The sequence below is a fragment of the Mobula hypostoma genome, chromosome 9 (assembly GCF_963921235.1).
Source record: "Mobula hypostoma chromosome 9, sMobHyp1.1, whole genome shotgun sequence".
NCBI lineage: Eukaryota > Metazoa > Chordata > Chondrichthyes > Myliobatiformes > Myliobatidae > Mobula > Mobula hypostoma.
Genome location: NC_086105.1, coordinates 86,276,196 through 86,292,901, shown reverse-complemented (window position 1 = coordinate 86,292,901; position 16,706 = coordinate 86,276,196). Strand labels below are relative to the sequence as shown.

At 43.5% G+C, this 16,706-nt stretch overlaps 1 protein-coding gene across 1 annotated transcript in view; it reads left to right on the top strand.

Moving 5' to 3' along the window:
- LOC134351294 (delphilin-like) overlaps nucleotides 1-16,706 on the top strand; it is a 431,912-nt gene that overhangs the window by 13,125 nt on the left and 402,081 nt on the right. The window lies entirely within an intron of this gene.

Sequence of the window (16,706 nt, the reverse complement as noted above, 5' to 3'; positions counted from 1 at the left end):
TGTGGGGCTTGTGAGGTATTGCAGGGGAGAGATTCTAGGTGAAATGTCTGTGTTGGAAAATGGAAGGAATGAGGTTGGCTACCAGGAATTATGGGAATTGACTTGTTAGTCAAGTGTAAAATCAGTTGTGGGGGAATGGCCTGTGGCCTGGGCATGTGATTGGTAATCAGAGGGTGCCACATGTTTAAGGGTAGGATCTAAAGTGGGAGATTAATGTTTAGAGTGTATTGGTTGGGTCAATCTGGCAGATTGGTAGTGGGAGGACTGACTGAATAAGGGGTGGGAGTGCCTCCAGGGTGGGGTGGGAACGAGGATCTTTGAAGATTCCTTCACTTTAATTGATGTCTAATTGATGTGACGTTTTGGCGGGCTTCAATCATTGCAAGCAGTCGCTCATTGGTGAGGCAGTACGAGATTTAAATTGGCCCAGGTGGCATTGTTTCAGATTTTTGGATCACCATGATCGCTTTTGGGGAATGTACAACCTGTAATAAAGGGTTACACTTGAACTCAACTGGGATCAGTATCTTTGCGGGCAGGTTTGCTAGAGCTGTTGGGGAGTGTTTAAACTAATTTGGCTGGGGGATGGGAACCAGAGTGACAGGGCACAGAATGGGTCTGTTGATATATAAGTAGATGCAGTGCGGAGTGAGACTCAGGAAAGACAGGCAGCTGATAAGGCAAATTTACAGTCAGTGGGATGTGTTGAAATGCACCTTTAGACTATGTAGTAGGTTCAACAGTTCAACAAGTTGAGGATAAAGTAAAGGGGAAGATGGATGCAGGAGAGGTTACGATGGTCGAGAATAAATAAAAGGATAAAAAGTTTAAAAAGGATAAGGAAGTAATTTCTGGTAACATGAGGACAAAATTGAAAAGGGTGATAAATACAGGACTGCAGATTTTATATTTGAATGCACACAGGGTGAGGAATAAGGTAGATGATCTTGTATTGTAGTTAGAGAGATTGGTAGGTTGTGGGCATCACGGAGTCATGGCTGAAAGAAGATCATATTTGGGAGATTAACATCCAAGGATACATATTGTATTGAAAGGACAGGCAGGTAGGCAGAGGGGGTGGGGTGGCTCTGTTGGTAAAAAATGAAATTCAATCCTTGGAAAGAGGTAACATAGAAGATTGAATCCTTGTGAGTGGAGTTAAGAAACTGCAAGGGTAAAAAGACCCTGAAGGAGGTAATATACAGCCCTCTGAACAGCAGCCAGAATGCGCAGGACACATTACAATGGGTGATAGCAAAGGCATGTGATGATAGCTATGGGGACTTCAATATACAGGTAGATTAGGAATACCAGGTTGATGCTGGATCCCAAGAGAAGGGAATGCAAATGAGATAGCTTTTTAGAGAACCAGATTTAATTAGGTAAAGGAACCCTTAGGAAGTAGTGATCATAATATGATAGAATTCACCCTGAAGTTTGAGAGGGAGAAGCTAAAATCTATATATCAGTATTATAATGGAGTAAAGTCAGCTATAGAGGCATGAGGTTGAATGATGGGCCCCATGTCTCAGAAAGGATGTATTGTCATTGGAGAGAGTCCAGAGGAGGTCCAGGAGGATGTTTCTAGGAATGAAGGGGTTAACATTAGACTATCAGACATAAGAGTAGAATTAGGCCATTTGGCCCATCGAATCTGCTCCACCATTCAACCATGACGGATTTTTTTGAGGAGCGTTTGGCAGCTTTGGGCTTGTACTCACTGTAATTTAGAAGAATGTGTGGGGATCTCATTGAAACCTACTGAATGTTGAAAGGACTAAATAGGGTGGATGTGGAGATATGTTTCCTATGGTGGGGATATCCAGAACTAGAGGGTACAGCCTCAAAATTGAGGGGCGACCTTTTACAACAGTGGATTTTTTTTTTAGCCAGAGTAGTAAATCTGTGGAATGCTCTACCACAGACTGCAGTGGAGGCTAAGTCTATGGGTATATTTAAGGCAGCTGTTGATTGTTTCTTGATCAGTCAGGGCATCAAAGGGTATAGTGAGAAGGCTATATGGGGATGAGTGGGATCCGGGATCAGCTATGATGGAATAGTGCAGCAGACTCAATGGGCTGAATGGCCTAATTCTGCTCCCATGTCTTATGATCTTATGGTCTTATGAGAGTGAGGAGCTGGCTAAAGTTGATTGTAAGGGGATACTAGCAGGGATGATGGTATGATGGTAGAATAGTAATTGCTGGAATTTCTGGAATGGTCCTGGAAGACTGCAAAATTACAAATGTCACTCCTCTCTTTAAGAAGGGAAGGAGGCAAAAGAAAGAAAATTGTAGGCCAGTTAGAGCCTGACTTCAGTGGTTGGGAAGATGTTGGAGTCCATTATTAAAGATGAGGTTTCAGAATATTTGAAGACAGATGATAAAATGTATATTGTATGCATTCCTCTGACACTAAATGTACCTATTGAAACCTATTGAAAATAGGCCAAAGTCTGCATGGTTTCCTTAAGGGAAATCTTGGCTGACAAATCTGTTGGAACTCTTTGAGGAAATAACAGGCAAGATATACAAAGGGGAGTTAGTAGATTTTCAGAAGGCCTTTGATAAGATGCTGCACGTGAGGCTGCTCAACTAGAGCACTTGGTATTACAGGTAAGTTACTAGCATGGATAAAAGATAGGCTGCTTGGCAGGAGACAAAGACTGGGAATAGAAGGGGCCTTTACTGGTTGGCTGGCGGTACCTAGTTGTGTTCCTCAGTGGTTGGTGTTGGGACCGCTTCTTTTCACTATATATCAATGATTTGGATAATGGAATTGATGGTCAAGTTGGCAGATGATATGAAGATAGGTGTTGAGGAAGCAGACAGTCTGCAGGACTTAGATTGGTAGAATAGGCAAAGAAGTGGCAGATGGGATTCAAGGTCATGCACTTTGATAGAAGGAATAAAAGAGTAGACTATTTTCTTATTGGGGAGCAAATTCAAAAATCAAAGGTGCAAAGGAACCTGGAGTCCTTATGCACAATTTCCAAAGGGTTAACTTTCAGGTTGAATTTGTGGTAAAGAAGGCAAATGCAATGTTAGCATCCATTTTGATTGGAATAGAATATAAGAATAAGGATGTAATGTTGAGGCTTTATAAGGCATTAGTCAGACTCCACGGAGTATTGTGAGCAGTTTTGGGCTCCTTATCTAAGAAAAGAGGTTCTGGCATTAGAGAGTTTGATAGGTTCTTGTTTAGTCCCAAAGGTTACACGGAAAAGGCAGGAGAATGGGGTTGAGAGGGATAATAAATCCGCCATGATGGAATAATGGATAGATAATATCTACTTCCACAAATAAGAGAAAATCTGCAGGTGCTGGAAATCCAAACAACAGACACAAATTGCTGGAGGAACTCAACAGGCCAAGCAGTGTCTATGGAAAAGAATATTGTCTGTGTTTCAGGCCGAAACCCTTCAGCAGGGTCAACTACCCTGACTTTTTCATTCTTCTTAGTCACACCTTCAGAAAACTCAGTCAAATTCACAAAACACGATTTCCCACTCAAAAAGCCATATTGATGATTCCTTTTTCTCCCTCTGTCCCTCTGACTATGCCCCTTGCCCATCCTCTGGGTTCCCCCCCCCCTTTTCCTTCTCCCTGGGCCTCCTGTCCCATAGTCCTCTCATATCTCCTTTGCCAATCACCTGTCCAGCTCTTGGCTCCATCCCTCCCCCTCCTGTCTTCTCCTATCATTTTGGATCTCCCCCTCCCCCTCCCACTTTCAAATCTCTTACTAACTCTTCCTTCAGTTAGTCCTGACGAAGGGTCTCGGCCTGAAACGTCGACTGCTCCTCTTCCTAGAGATGCTGCCTGGCCTGCTGCGTTCACCAGCAACTTTGATGTGTGTTGCTTGAATTTCCAGCATCTGCAGAATTCCTGTTGTTTGTTGTTTGATGATTCTTAATCAGTTTTTTCCAAATCTATATTGCAGACATCCCACCCTGCAAAAACTTATTTCAGTGAGGTAGCACCATCAATTTGCAGGAGACTCCAGGAACTTCATGGGAGAGGTGGGATGTCTGCAATAGAGTAGCTCCTTAGCAGCTAGCCAGCTAGTTTAAATAACGTTAACTATGCTAATGAACGAATGACACCTGTTAAACTCACCTCAACATGTCTTTTACAGTCTTAACCCACCATGGGCAATAGAAAAGTCACTGTTGCAAACAGTGCAGGAAGCAACACTGTTATTATTTTTGACCCCTATTAGGCAGGGGTACACTTTAGTGTGGTCTGGGGTGAAGTACGTTTTATATATTTTTTTGGAACACTCTGCCATGGCGCTCTCACGCTCTCTCTTGCACTCTCTCTCGCTCTCGCTCTCACGCTCTCTCTTGCTCTCTCTCTCCCGCTTTCAAAAAAATCGATTTCCGGGATATTGTATATAATTTCCGGGCATCAGGGAGACACTATCAATATGCGGGAGACTCCCGGAACTTACGGGAGAGGTGGGATGTCTGATGTTGATCCTGTCCCTCAGAATCCCCTCTACTAATTTTCCCACTGCTGATGTTATGCACACAGGCCTGGAATCAGCTTGCTTGCCTTGCAGCTCTTCTTAAATAAAAGCACTACATTATCCACCCTCCGGTCTTCTGGTATCTCACCTGTGGCCAAGGAACTAAGCTAATGTCTTTTTTATCTAATTTTTTTCCCATAACATCCCACATGCGCTCTCAAGAAGGGCCATCCGCATATTGCTTGAGAAAATTCTTCTGGATGTTCTTAGCAATTATGTCCTGTCTAATCCTTTACCTACTTTTAATTTCTCAACACTTTTTAAATTTCTGATGTTTTCATGACCCATTTGTTATTAAAGTTGCAGGCTGAGAGGCGGAAGATTATGTAATAACCCGTAGCCCCAGTAGGTCTGAGAGGGAGAAGGGAAGATCGGAAGTGTCAGTATTACAGTTGAACAAAGGGGACGATGGACCCATGAGGGAGGAGCTGGCCAAAGTTGACTGGAAAGATACCCTAGCAGGGATGACAGTGGAACAACAATGGCAGGTATTTTTGGGAATAATACAGAGGGTGCAGGATCAGTTCATTCCAAAGAGGAAGAAAGATTCTACGGGGAGTAAGGGGTGATCGTGGATGACAAGGGAATTCAAGGACAGTATAAAAATAAAAGAGAGGAAGTATAATATAGCAAGGATGAGCAGGAAGCTAGAGGATTGGGAGACTTTTAAGGAGCAACAGAAGATAACTAAAAAGGCAATACGGGAGGAAAAGATGAGGTACGAAGGTAAGTTAGCCAAGAATATAAAGGAGGATAGTAAAAGCTTCTTTAGGTATGTGAAGAGGAAAAAATTAGTTCAGACCAAAGTTGGGCCCTTGAAGACAGAAATGGGTGAAATTGTTATGGGGAACAAGGAAAGGGCAGACAAGCTGAACGGGTGCTTTGGATCTGTCTTCACTAAGGAAGACAGAAACAATCTCCCAGATGTAATAGTGGCCAGAGGACCTAGGGTACCAGAGGAACTGAAGGAAATTCACATCAGGCAGAAAATGGTGTTGGGTAAACTGATGGGACTGAAGGCTGATAAATCCCCAGGGCCTGATGGTCTGCATCCCAGGGTACTTAAGGAGGTGGCTCTAGAAATCGTGGACGCATTGGTAATTATTTTCCAATGTTCTATAGATTCAGGATCAGTTCCTGTGGATTGTTATGCTATCCCACTTTTTAAGAAAGGAGGGAGAGAGAAAACAGGCAATTATAGACCAGTTAGTGTGATATCAGTGGTGGGGAAGATGCTGGAATCAATTTGTAAAAGATGAAATAGCGGCATATTTGGATAGCAGTAGCAGGATAGGTCCGAGTCAGCATGGATTTACGAAGGGGAAATCATGCTTGACTAATCTTCTGGAATTTTTTGAGAATGTAACTATGAAAATGGACATGGGAAAGCCAGTGGATGTAGTGTACCTGGACTTTCAGAAAGCCTTTGATAAGGTCCCACACCGGAGGTTAACGGGCAAAATTAGAGCAAATGGTATTGGGGGTAGGGTACTGACAGGGGTAGAAAATTGGTTGGCAGAGAGGAAACAAAGAGTAGAGATTAATGGGTCCTTTTCAGAATGGCAGGCAGTGACTAGTGGGGTACCGCAAGGCTCGGTGCTGGGACCGCAGCTATTTACAATATACATTAATGATTTAGATGAAGGGATTAAAGGTAACATTAGCAAATTTGCAAATGACGCAAAGCTGGGTGGCAGTGTGAAATGTGAGGAGGATGTTATGAGAATGCAGGGTGACTTGGACAGGTTGGGTGAGTGGGCAGATGCATGGCAGATACAGTTTAATGTGGATAAATGTGAGGTTATCCACTTTGGTGGCAAGAACAGGAAGGCAGACTACTACCTGAATGGTGTCAAGTTAGGAAAAGGGGAAGTACAATGAGATTTAGGTGTCCTTGTTCATCAGTCACTGAAAGTAAGCATGCAAGTACAGCAGGCAGTGAAGAAAGCTAATGGCATGCTGGCCTTCATAACAAGGGGAATTGAGTATAGGAGCAAAGAGGTCCTTCTGCAGTTGTACAGGGCCCTGGTGAGACCACACCTGGAGTATTGTGTACAGTTTTGGTCTCCAAATTTGAGGAAGGACATTCTAGCTATTGAGGGAGTGCAGCATACATTCATGAGGTTAATTCCCGGGATGGCGGGACTGTCATATGTTGAAAGATTGGAGTGACTGGGCTTGTATACACTGGAATTTAGAAGGATGAGAGGGCATCTGATTGAAACATATAAGAATATTAAGGGATTGGACACGCTAGAGGTAGGAAACATGTTTCCGGTGTTGGGGGAGTCCAGAACCAGAGGCCACAGTTTCAGAGTAAGGGGTAGACAATTTGGAACGGAGTTAAGGAAAAATTTTTTCACACAGAGGGTTGTGGATCTGTGGGATGCTCTGCCTCAGAAGGCAGTGGAGGCCAAGTCTCTGGATTCTTTCAAGGAAGAGCTAGATAGAGCACTTAAAGATAGTGGAGTCAAGGGATATGGGGTGGAGGCAGGAAAAGGGTACTGATTGTGGATGATCAGTCATGATCACAGTGAATGGCGGTGCTGGCTCGAAGGGCTGAATGGCCTACTCCTGCACCTATTGTCTATTGTCTGGAAGTGTGCTTTCTGGATATGACTAAAGATTATAACTCTGAATGGAGCTTTAAACCCATCTCCAACGTTATAAGTAGCCTTGAGTGAGTGTAATTGGTTGGTTCACTCACTTCATTTGCTGTAGAGTAATCCTTCAGTCAAGCAGGGACCCAGGCACCCAGTGGTCTTAATTTACATTATGTCAAAACAAAGCTGCTCATCATTCATTGTGAAGTAACATTTTCCTGGAAGGTGGACTGAGCACCATTTGCAACTGCCACAAGATCCTTACTGCTGGATGGCCAGACCCTTGTTCTGATGGATGATTTCCAAAGCTGTTTGGTTGATCACTCGACAATATGGATGAAACTTGAGGCAACTAGTGGATTGTTGAAATCATCTTCAGATCAGTTTAATCAGTTCAGCTTCATCCATGAGCTACTGACAAATATCAACAAAAATCCCCCAGGCTTCAGTTAGAGACGTGTTGGTTCATTGTGCCAAGAGGAGGTCACCCTCAGGGTGGAAGGGTAATGCCTTATGTTCCATCTTGGTAGCTTCCAACCTGATGGCATGAAAATCGATTTCTCCTTTTGGTAAATAAATTTTCCCCACCCCTCTTCTTCTATTCCCCAGTCTGACCTTTTACCTCTTCTCATTTGCCTTTTACTTCTCCCTGGGTCCCCTCCTCCTTCCCTTTCTCCAATGGTCCATCCTCCTCTGCTATCAGACTCCTTCTACTCCAGATTTTCACCTTTCCCAACCACTTGTCTTCACTTATCACCTTCCAGGTGGCCACCTTCCTCTCCCGGACCTTTTTATTCTGGCATCTTCCCCGTTTCCAACAAAACGTTGACTATCTATTTATTTCCATAGATGCTGCCTGACCTGTTGAGTTCCTCCAGCATTTTGCGTGTGTTGCTCCAGATTTCCAGGATCTATTGACTTCCTTGTGTTTATGATTTGCTGCTCCACTGTGAAGTCTCTTCGAGGGATGCCGACCCTGAAGAAGTTTAAATCTCTTCGACAGGAGTTTAGTGAAATCCTCTCTCATTGCTCCCCCTATGTGATCTCTGCTGCCCACCAACTCTGCGATCACGCGCTCATGCAGACCTGCTACCAAAGTCATATAACCTTCCTGGGAGTTTGTCTCTGCTACTGTGTTATGCTATGTGGTTTCCAGATCTGTTTTTAGGTCTCTTGGTTTGGTCCCACTGAGGATCCTAGGTACTCACATTCAATTGAGCGCTTCTCCCACTGCTTCTCCTTCCAAATTCTACACACCACACTTCCGCATGTGGAAATACCTGGGGGCCCTGTCTCAGCCTCTACAACAGTTCCGGCCTGCTCTCTCCTCCGCCTGTCATGGACCGTTCTGATATTTTATCCTCTGCCAGATCAATACCTTCAACCGCTGGTTCTTCACCTTCCTCGCGACCAGTGAGGATCGCAAGATCACCCATCTCCAGACCACAGATCCCACCATCTTCAACTCCGATAGCCCTGGACACTCCCAGACTGTGATCCTCTGTATGTACTGTCCTCCATTCTTTCTGCACCAATCCCAACTTTACCATCAAACCACAGACAAAAGGGATGCTGTTGTAATGTGGTGCACTGACCTCTACTTTGCTGAAGCCAGCTGGCAACTCGCAGGCACCTCCTTATACCTACCATTCAAAGAGGACCACAATCTAGACCATCAGAAAACTATCTCCAACACCATCTCGAACCTCTTCCACTCTGGAGCTCTCCCATCCACTGCCACCAATTCATATCTCTTACCTAAGATCCACAAACTGGACTGTTCGGGTAGGCCTTTTGTCTATGCCTGCTTCTGCGCCACTGAACTCATGTCTTCATATTTTGATTCCATTCTATCCCTCTTGGTTCCTATCTACTTCTGTGATACTTCTTACGCCCTTAATCTCCTCAGTAACTTTAAATTCCCAGGTACTGATCGCCTCATCTTCACCATGGATGTTCAGTCCCTATACACTTCTAGCCCCCATCAAAAGAACCAACCATTTACCCTCCACCACCACCCTCCTCTGAACTGGTCATCAGAACTGGTCATCACACTGAACAATTTTTCCTTCGACTCCTCCCAGTTTCTCCATTCGATGGCCAACTGCATGGTCCCCAGCTATGCCTGCCTCTTCTTTGGCTGTGTAGAACAGTCCATGTCTGAAGCCTTCCCTGGTTATTCTTCCCAACTCTTGTTCTTCTACATTGATGCTGCTTCATGCTTCATGAGCTCATCAATTTTATCAACTGTTTGCCTCTAACTTCCACCTTGCTCTTAAATTCACTTGGTCCATCTCTGACAACTCCCTCGCCTTTCTTTATCTTTCTGTCTCCATCACTGTCAATTGACATCTTTTATACACCTAATGATTCCCATGGTTATCTTGACTATACCTCTTCCCACCCAATCTCTTGTAAAAATACTGGAGGATCAGAGGGATCTTGGGGTCCAAATCCATAGGACACTCAAAGCAGCTGTGCAGGTTGACTCTGTGGTTAAGAAGGCATACGGTGTATTGGCATTCATTAATCGTGGAATTGAATTTAGGAGCCGAGAGGTAATGTTGTGGCTATATAGGACTCTGGTCAGACCCCACTTGGAGTACTGTGTTCAGTTCTGGTCACCTCACTACAGGAAGGATGTAGAAACCATAGAAAGGGTGCAGAGGAAATTTACAAGGATGTTGCCTGGATTGGGGAGCATGCCTTATGAAAGCAGGTTGAGTGAACTTGTCCTTTTCTCCTTGGAGCGCCGGAGGATGAGAGGTGACATGATAGAGATGTATAAGTTGATAGGCATTGATGGTGTGGATAGTCAGAGGCTTTTTCCCGGGGCTGAAATGGTTGGTACAAGAGGACACAGGTTTAAGGTTCTGGGGAGTAGGTACAGAGGAGATGTCAGAGATAAGTTTTTTTACACAGAGAGTTGTGAGTGCGTGGAATGGGCTGCCGGCAATGGTGGTGGAGGCGGATATGATAGGGCCTTTTAACAGACTTTTGGATAGGTACATGGAGCTTAGAAAAATAGAGGGCTAGTAATTTCTAAGGTAGCGACATGTTCAGCACAACTCTGTGGGCTGAAGGGCCTGTATTGTGCTGTAGGTTTTCTATGTTTCTATACAATCCTTCGCCTCTGCTGAAACTGTTCCCAGGATGTGGCTTTTTGTTCCAGGAGGTCAGAGATGTCTTCCTTCTTTAAAGAATGGGGTTTCTCCCTCTGCACTATTGATGCTGCTCTCATTTGCATTTCCTCCATTTCCTATGCCATAAGACCATAAGACATAGGAGGAGAATTAGGCCATTCAGCCCATCAAGTTTTCTCTGTCATTCTATCATGGCTGATCCAGGATCCCACTCAACTCCATACACCTGCCTTCTTGCCATATCATTTGAGGCCCCAACTGACCAGGAAACTATCAACTTCCACCTTAGATATACCCACGGCCTTGGCCTTTCACTGCAGTCTGTGGCAGAGCATTCCACAGATTCACTACTCTCTGGCTAAAAAAATTCCTCCTTACCTCTCTTCTAAAGGTTGCCCCTCAAATTTGAAGCTGTGCCCTCCAGTTGTGGATACTCCCAGCACAGGAAACATCCTCTCCACATCCACCCTATCTAGTCCTTTCAACATTCAGTAGGTTTCAATGAGATCCCCACACATTCTTCTAAATTCCAGTGAGTACAGGCCCAAAGCTGCCAAACACTCCTCATATGTTAACTGGTTCATTCTTGGAATCATCCTCGTGAACTTCCTCTGGACTCTTTGCAAGACAACACATCGTTTCTGCGATAAGGGACTCAAAACTGTTGATAATACTCTGTGGCCTGACAAGTGTGTTATAAAGACTCAGCATTATCTCCTTGCTGTTATATTCTATTCCCCTTGAAATAAATGCCAACATTGCATTTACCTTCTTTACCACTGACTCAACCTGTAAATTAATCTTCTGGGAGTCTTGCACATGGACTCCTAAGTACATCTGCACCTCTGATATTTGAACCTTCTCTCTATTTAGATAATAGTCTGATTGTTGTTCCTTTTACCAAAATGCATTATCATGCATTTTCCAACACTGTATTCCATCTGCCACTTTTTTGCCCATTCTTCCAATTTGTCTAAGTCCTCAAGCAATCGCATTGCTTCCTCAGCACTACTTACCCCTCCACCTATCTTCGTATCATCCGCAAACTTTCCCACAAAGCCATCAATTCCATTATCTAAATCATTGACAAACAGTGCGAAAAGTAGCGGTCCCAATACTGACCTTTGAGGAACACCGTTAGTCGCTGGCAGCCAACCAGAAAAGGCCCCTTTTATCCCTTTTGCTGCCTTCGCCTGTCAGTCATTCCTCTATCCATGCCAGTATCTTTCCTGTAACGCCATAGGATTTTATCTTGTTAAGCAGCCTCATGTGTGGCATCTCATCAAATGCCTTCTGAAAATCCAAGGAAGTGACACCCACTGCCTCTCTTTTGTCTACTCTGCTTGTTGCTTCCTCAAAGAACTCTAACAGATTTGTCAGGCAAGATTTCCCTTTATGGAACCCATGCTGACTTTGACTTATTTTATCATTAGTCTCCAAGTACCCCCGAAACCTCATCCTTAATAATAGACTCCAACATTTTTCCAACCACTGAGGTGAGGCTAGCTGGCCTATAATTTCCTTTCTTTTGCCTTCCTCCCTTCTTAAACAGTGGAGTGACATTTGCAATCTTCCTGTCCTCTAGGACCATGCCAGAATCATGTGATTCTTGAAAGATCATGGCCAATGCATCATTTATCTCTTCAGCAACCTCTCTCAGGACTCTGGGATGTAGACTTATCCACCTCAAGACCTTTGAGTGTGCCTAGTACTCTTTCCTTTGTAATAGCAATGGCACTCACTCCTGCTCTCTGAGACTCATGGACCTCTAGCACATTGCTATTGTCTTCCACAGTAAAGACTAATGCAAAGAACCCATTAAGTTCATCTGCCATTTCTTTGATTACATCTATACTCTGGCTTAACAGTGAAAGAGTTCCTCTTGTCTCTACCTACCACACTATCGGCTTCGGATCCAACGCATTATACCCCACAGGTTTTGCCATCTTCTCAGGGATCCTACCATTAATCAGATTTTTATCTAACCCCATGCCCAGCTTTCCAATGGGATCACTCCCCCTGCTATTCCCTTGTCCATTCATCCCTCCTCACTGATCACCCTCCTGGCACTTATCTCTGCAAGCGGCCTAAGTGCTTAATCTGCTCATACACCTCCTACCTCACCTCTATTCAGGGTCCCAGGTGGGCCTTCGAGGTGAAGCTACACTTCACCTGTGAATCTGCTGGTGTCATCTATTGTATCCGGTGCTTCAGATGTGGCCTCCTCTAAATTAGTGAGACCCACTGTAAATTGGGGAATGGGTTCACCTCAGCTCCATCTGCCACAAGTGGCCAAACATTTTAATTCCAGTTCCCTTTTCCATTCCAGCATGTCAGTCGATGGCCTCCTGTTGTACTAAGATGAGGCTACCCTCAGGGTGGAGGAGCCGCACCTTATATTCTGTCTGGGTAGCCTCCAATCTGATGGCATGACTATCGATTTCTTCTTCTGGTAAACAAATTTCCCCCAGCCCTCTTCTATTCCCCACTCTTACTTCTTCTTACCTGCCTATTACTTTCCTCTGGGTCCCCTCCTCTTTTCCTTTTTCCTACGGTCCATTCTCCTGTCCTATCAGATTTCTTCTTCTTCAGCTGTTGACCTTTCCTATCCACCTGTCTTCACCGAACACCTTCCAGTTAGTCTCCTTCCCCTCCCCTCACCTTTTCATTTTGGCATCGACTCCTTCCTTCTCTGTCCTGAAGAAGGGTCTCAGCTCAAAACGTCGACTATCTACTCAGTTCCATAGATGCTACCTGACCTGCTGAGTTCCTCCAGCATTTTGTGTGTGTAGCTAAAGAATTTTGTCTGGATAGGGGTTGAGGATTAATTATTTAAAGAGCATCATATCTGAGATTGGATTTGACTGAGATACAGATAGTAGATCCACTTTGGAACTCACAGTTTTCTGCTTTCAGGATTCGGAACCATTCCTGTCAGTGGGAGCTGCCTTTCCAAGTTGAACTAATTATCAAATTGACAGAGAGCCTGCTATTCAGTGGAGACTTTATGCTTTTCACAGCTTAGTCTCCCAGACACTGCTGCCTGCATTTACAAGACCAATTGCGCCACCACTCCAATGCAGTTAGTTCTTTAACTAGCACTTGTGAGCCAGCGTGCTACTTATTGTTCCTGTGAAAACTGGGTCTGCCAGAGAGAGAAAAAAATCAGGAGCCAAGTGTGTTGAAGGAGCTGTTTGCAGTTCTGGTGCTGAACCAAGGACTGGAGTAGGAGTGGTGCTGAGTCCTGCGTCCTTGAAACGTGTGAGAGCTGCCCTGTGCTGTGAAGCATCTTCACCCCGGCTTGTGCGCACAATTAATTGGGATGAAATGTTTGCCCGACTGCTGTGCAAGGTGTGTGCTGCGTACTGAAGACATTTGAGAAATGGGGAAAGAAAGAAATTTGTCACGGCACTTTCGGTATGAATCTTAAGTTCTTGCAGGAATAGAGGCTCAGCTGGATTCTTTAAACTACACAGGGATTCAGCATCACAGCCCCATTCATAAACCTTAAGAGAGTGGACCAACCGAGATTAATTTCTTTTCTTTTAATGCCTGGGGGTAAAGCTGAGGAAGTAAGTGCAAAGCATCTTACGTAGATGCAGCTTTGAGAGAGAGAGAGAGAGAGAGAGAGAGAGAGAGAGAGAGAGAATGAATATATGTATGCATTAAAGATGGTAATTAAATGTTTAAAAAGAGAGAAAGAGAAAATGCATATGTGCAATACAAGATGGTGATTAAATGTTTAAAAAGAGAGAGAGAAAGAGAAAATACATGTGTGCATTACAAGATGGTGATTAAGCGTTCAGCTTTTACCATCTATTCTTGTTCCTACTGAATGAGGAGAATGCTGTTGCCGAATTTCTTATCATTGTTGTGGTTTCAAGATACTCAAGTGCTAGTTAAACATGTGCTTTGGATCAAAATATCCACCACTGAAATACTGTCTTGACAGTTATTTTTATATCAAGAAATCTGTAAATCTGTCAGAAGTACAGTTTTGATTGGACAATTATAATGCTGTTTTCGAGTCCTCTTAGTCTGTGGGATTCTCTGCAATAACACTTAAAGCAATGTCCTTCTCAGCCTTCGTCGTGCTGGATGGATAGTTACAGTGAGTGAACCTTTCCATGCTTAATAAACTTCACAGTTACACAAGTTCATTGCTTTGTTAAATATAGAGAGTATAGCAAGAAATTCTCTCCATGCTTTGCTGGATGGCAATAGATTTTGCTGCACTGTGAACTTTGCAGGTACATACAGTACAAGGCAGGTTGGTTCCGATTGGAACCGCAGACATTCAGCCACTGAAACCGATGTAAGTCCTGGCCTTTCACTCAGGATTCCCTGATAGATGGATCTGAGTGGCAGAGCCCACAATTGCTCGGGTTCCACAGCTTTCTTATTATACTACAAGTAGCCCTTTTTCTTTTTTGTACAAAGACATAATTACAATGAAAAGGAAGAGGTGAATTTGCTCAAGAAGTTTTTCTTTTCACCACAGTAACTGCTTTTAGCTGAAGTTACAAAAGCAATTATTCAATGAAATTCCCCATCCGTGTCAGGAGCTTTAAGAATTAATTAAATGACACATTTATGATATAGACAATATGGATAATTATGAGGCCACCGATAGTTTAATTTAGGTTAATTCCAGAGGTGTATTTAATATCTTCCGTTTCTTCTGGTTGATTGCAATTTTGGAGTGATCTGTTGCTAATTAAGGGCAGGTAATAATATTAATAAGCGAGGGATTTCAAAATTATTACATGATTTGTAAAGAGAAGTTTGAAAACCATTATCAGATTGGTACCGTGCTGATTCCCATGATTTAAGTTGGTAACATTATTAAAATGGATATCGTCTGCGAGTGAAGGGAAAGATTTCCTCTGTTTCCAATATATATTGCACCTCATCTGATTGTGTATGGTGGGAAACTGTGGAGGGAATCTCAGTTTGTATTTTATTCATTCTGTGTATTTCCTGGAGGTGTTCATTGGGACAGATCAACATAATTGTTTATTTATTCAACTAGCACATTGCTTTTATTAAAAATAACAACTTTAGCTTTCAATCCTACAACCTGATATTATTCCTCCTCCTCAACCCCAAATGAGCACGGGTCTGTGCTGTGTGGGTAACAAAGCATTGACTTTTTGGCCTTGGCACGGATTGTCTTCTTTTTTTATTTATTTATGCATTGAACTCACGGTCCCCATCAGAGCATTTAAGAAAATAAGTTTTCCCGTTTGGCTTTGCTGATATAGGACCCAATTACATAAGCTTGCTAAATGGTTTGTGACAAGCAAACTAGTCCTCATCTGGGGGACCAATAGGTATTGTCATACAGGCTATTAGAAAAGTCATATAATATAGCACTGGCAGAGCCCATAACTCAGATAGTGTCCTACAGACTAAATTCTCAGAGCAGTACAAGTGATGTTTCTATATCAGCTACCATCTTTACTTATGGTTCAGGACGAGATCTGCAATCATCCACTACCTTTGGTACAGAACAGGTTAATGTTCTTCAAAGTAAGGCTGACTACCATAGCTGGCTCTCATCAACTCTACGAGTGATCAGGAGTCAAGGGATAGAGTAGGCCAGGAATGTGTGAAGGTGTGCAGTTGGAGTTCAAAGTAAATTTATTATCTAAGTACATATATGTCACCATGAGGTTTGGTTTCTTGTGGGCATACTCAGCAAATCCAAGAACCATAATAGAATCAATGAAAGATGGCACCCAACAGGGTGGACAAACAGCCAATGTGCAAAAGATAACAAACTGTGCAAATACAAAAGAAAAAAAAAGCAATAAATGTCAAGAACATGAGATGAAGAGTCCTTGAAAGTGAGTTCATAGGTTGTGGGAACAGTTCAGTGATGGGGCGAGTGAAGTTGAATTAAGTTATCCCTACTGGTTCAAGAGCCTGATGGTTGAGTGGTAATAACTGTTCTTGAACCTGGTAATGTGAGTCCTGAGGCTTCTGAACCTCCTTCCTGATGGTAGCAGTGAGAAGAGAGTGGGATCGTATGTACAGAACATTATAAAAAGTATGGCCAGGTGTACACTGTAAGCTGGGGACTAAAGCAGGCCTAGAAAAAAGGCTGGGGATCAGAGTGTGGTTGGGAACATTAGAAGGGTCCAGGAAAAGAGCATATCTATGGAAGATCAACAGGAGGTCAGAGATGGTAGTTGAGGGGTATATATGGCATGTTTCCAGCTCACCTTACTCCAGCTGTAGGGGGATGGTGAACAGCCAGAAGTCTTGGTACATATTGGCACCAATGATACAGTTAGGAAAGACAAGGAGGTCATGAAGAGAGATTTTACAGAGTAAAGTAGAAAGCTGAAAAGCAGAACTGCCAGGATAGTAATCTCTGGATTGGTACCTGTGCCACATTCCAGTGAGGATAAGAATAGAAGTATTTGGC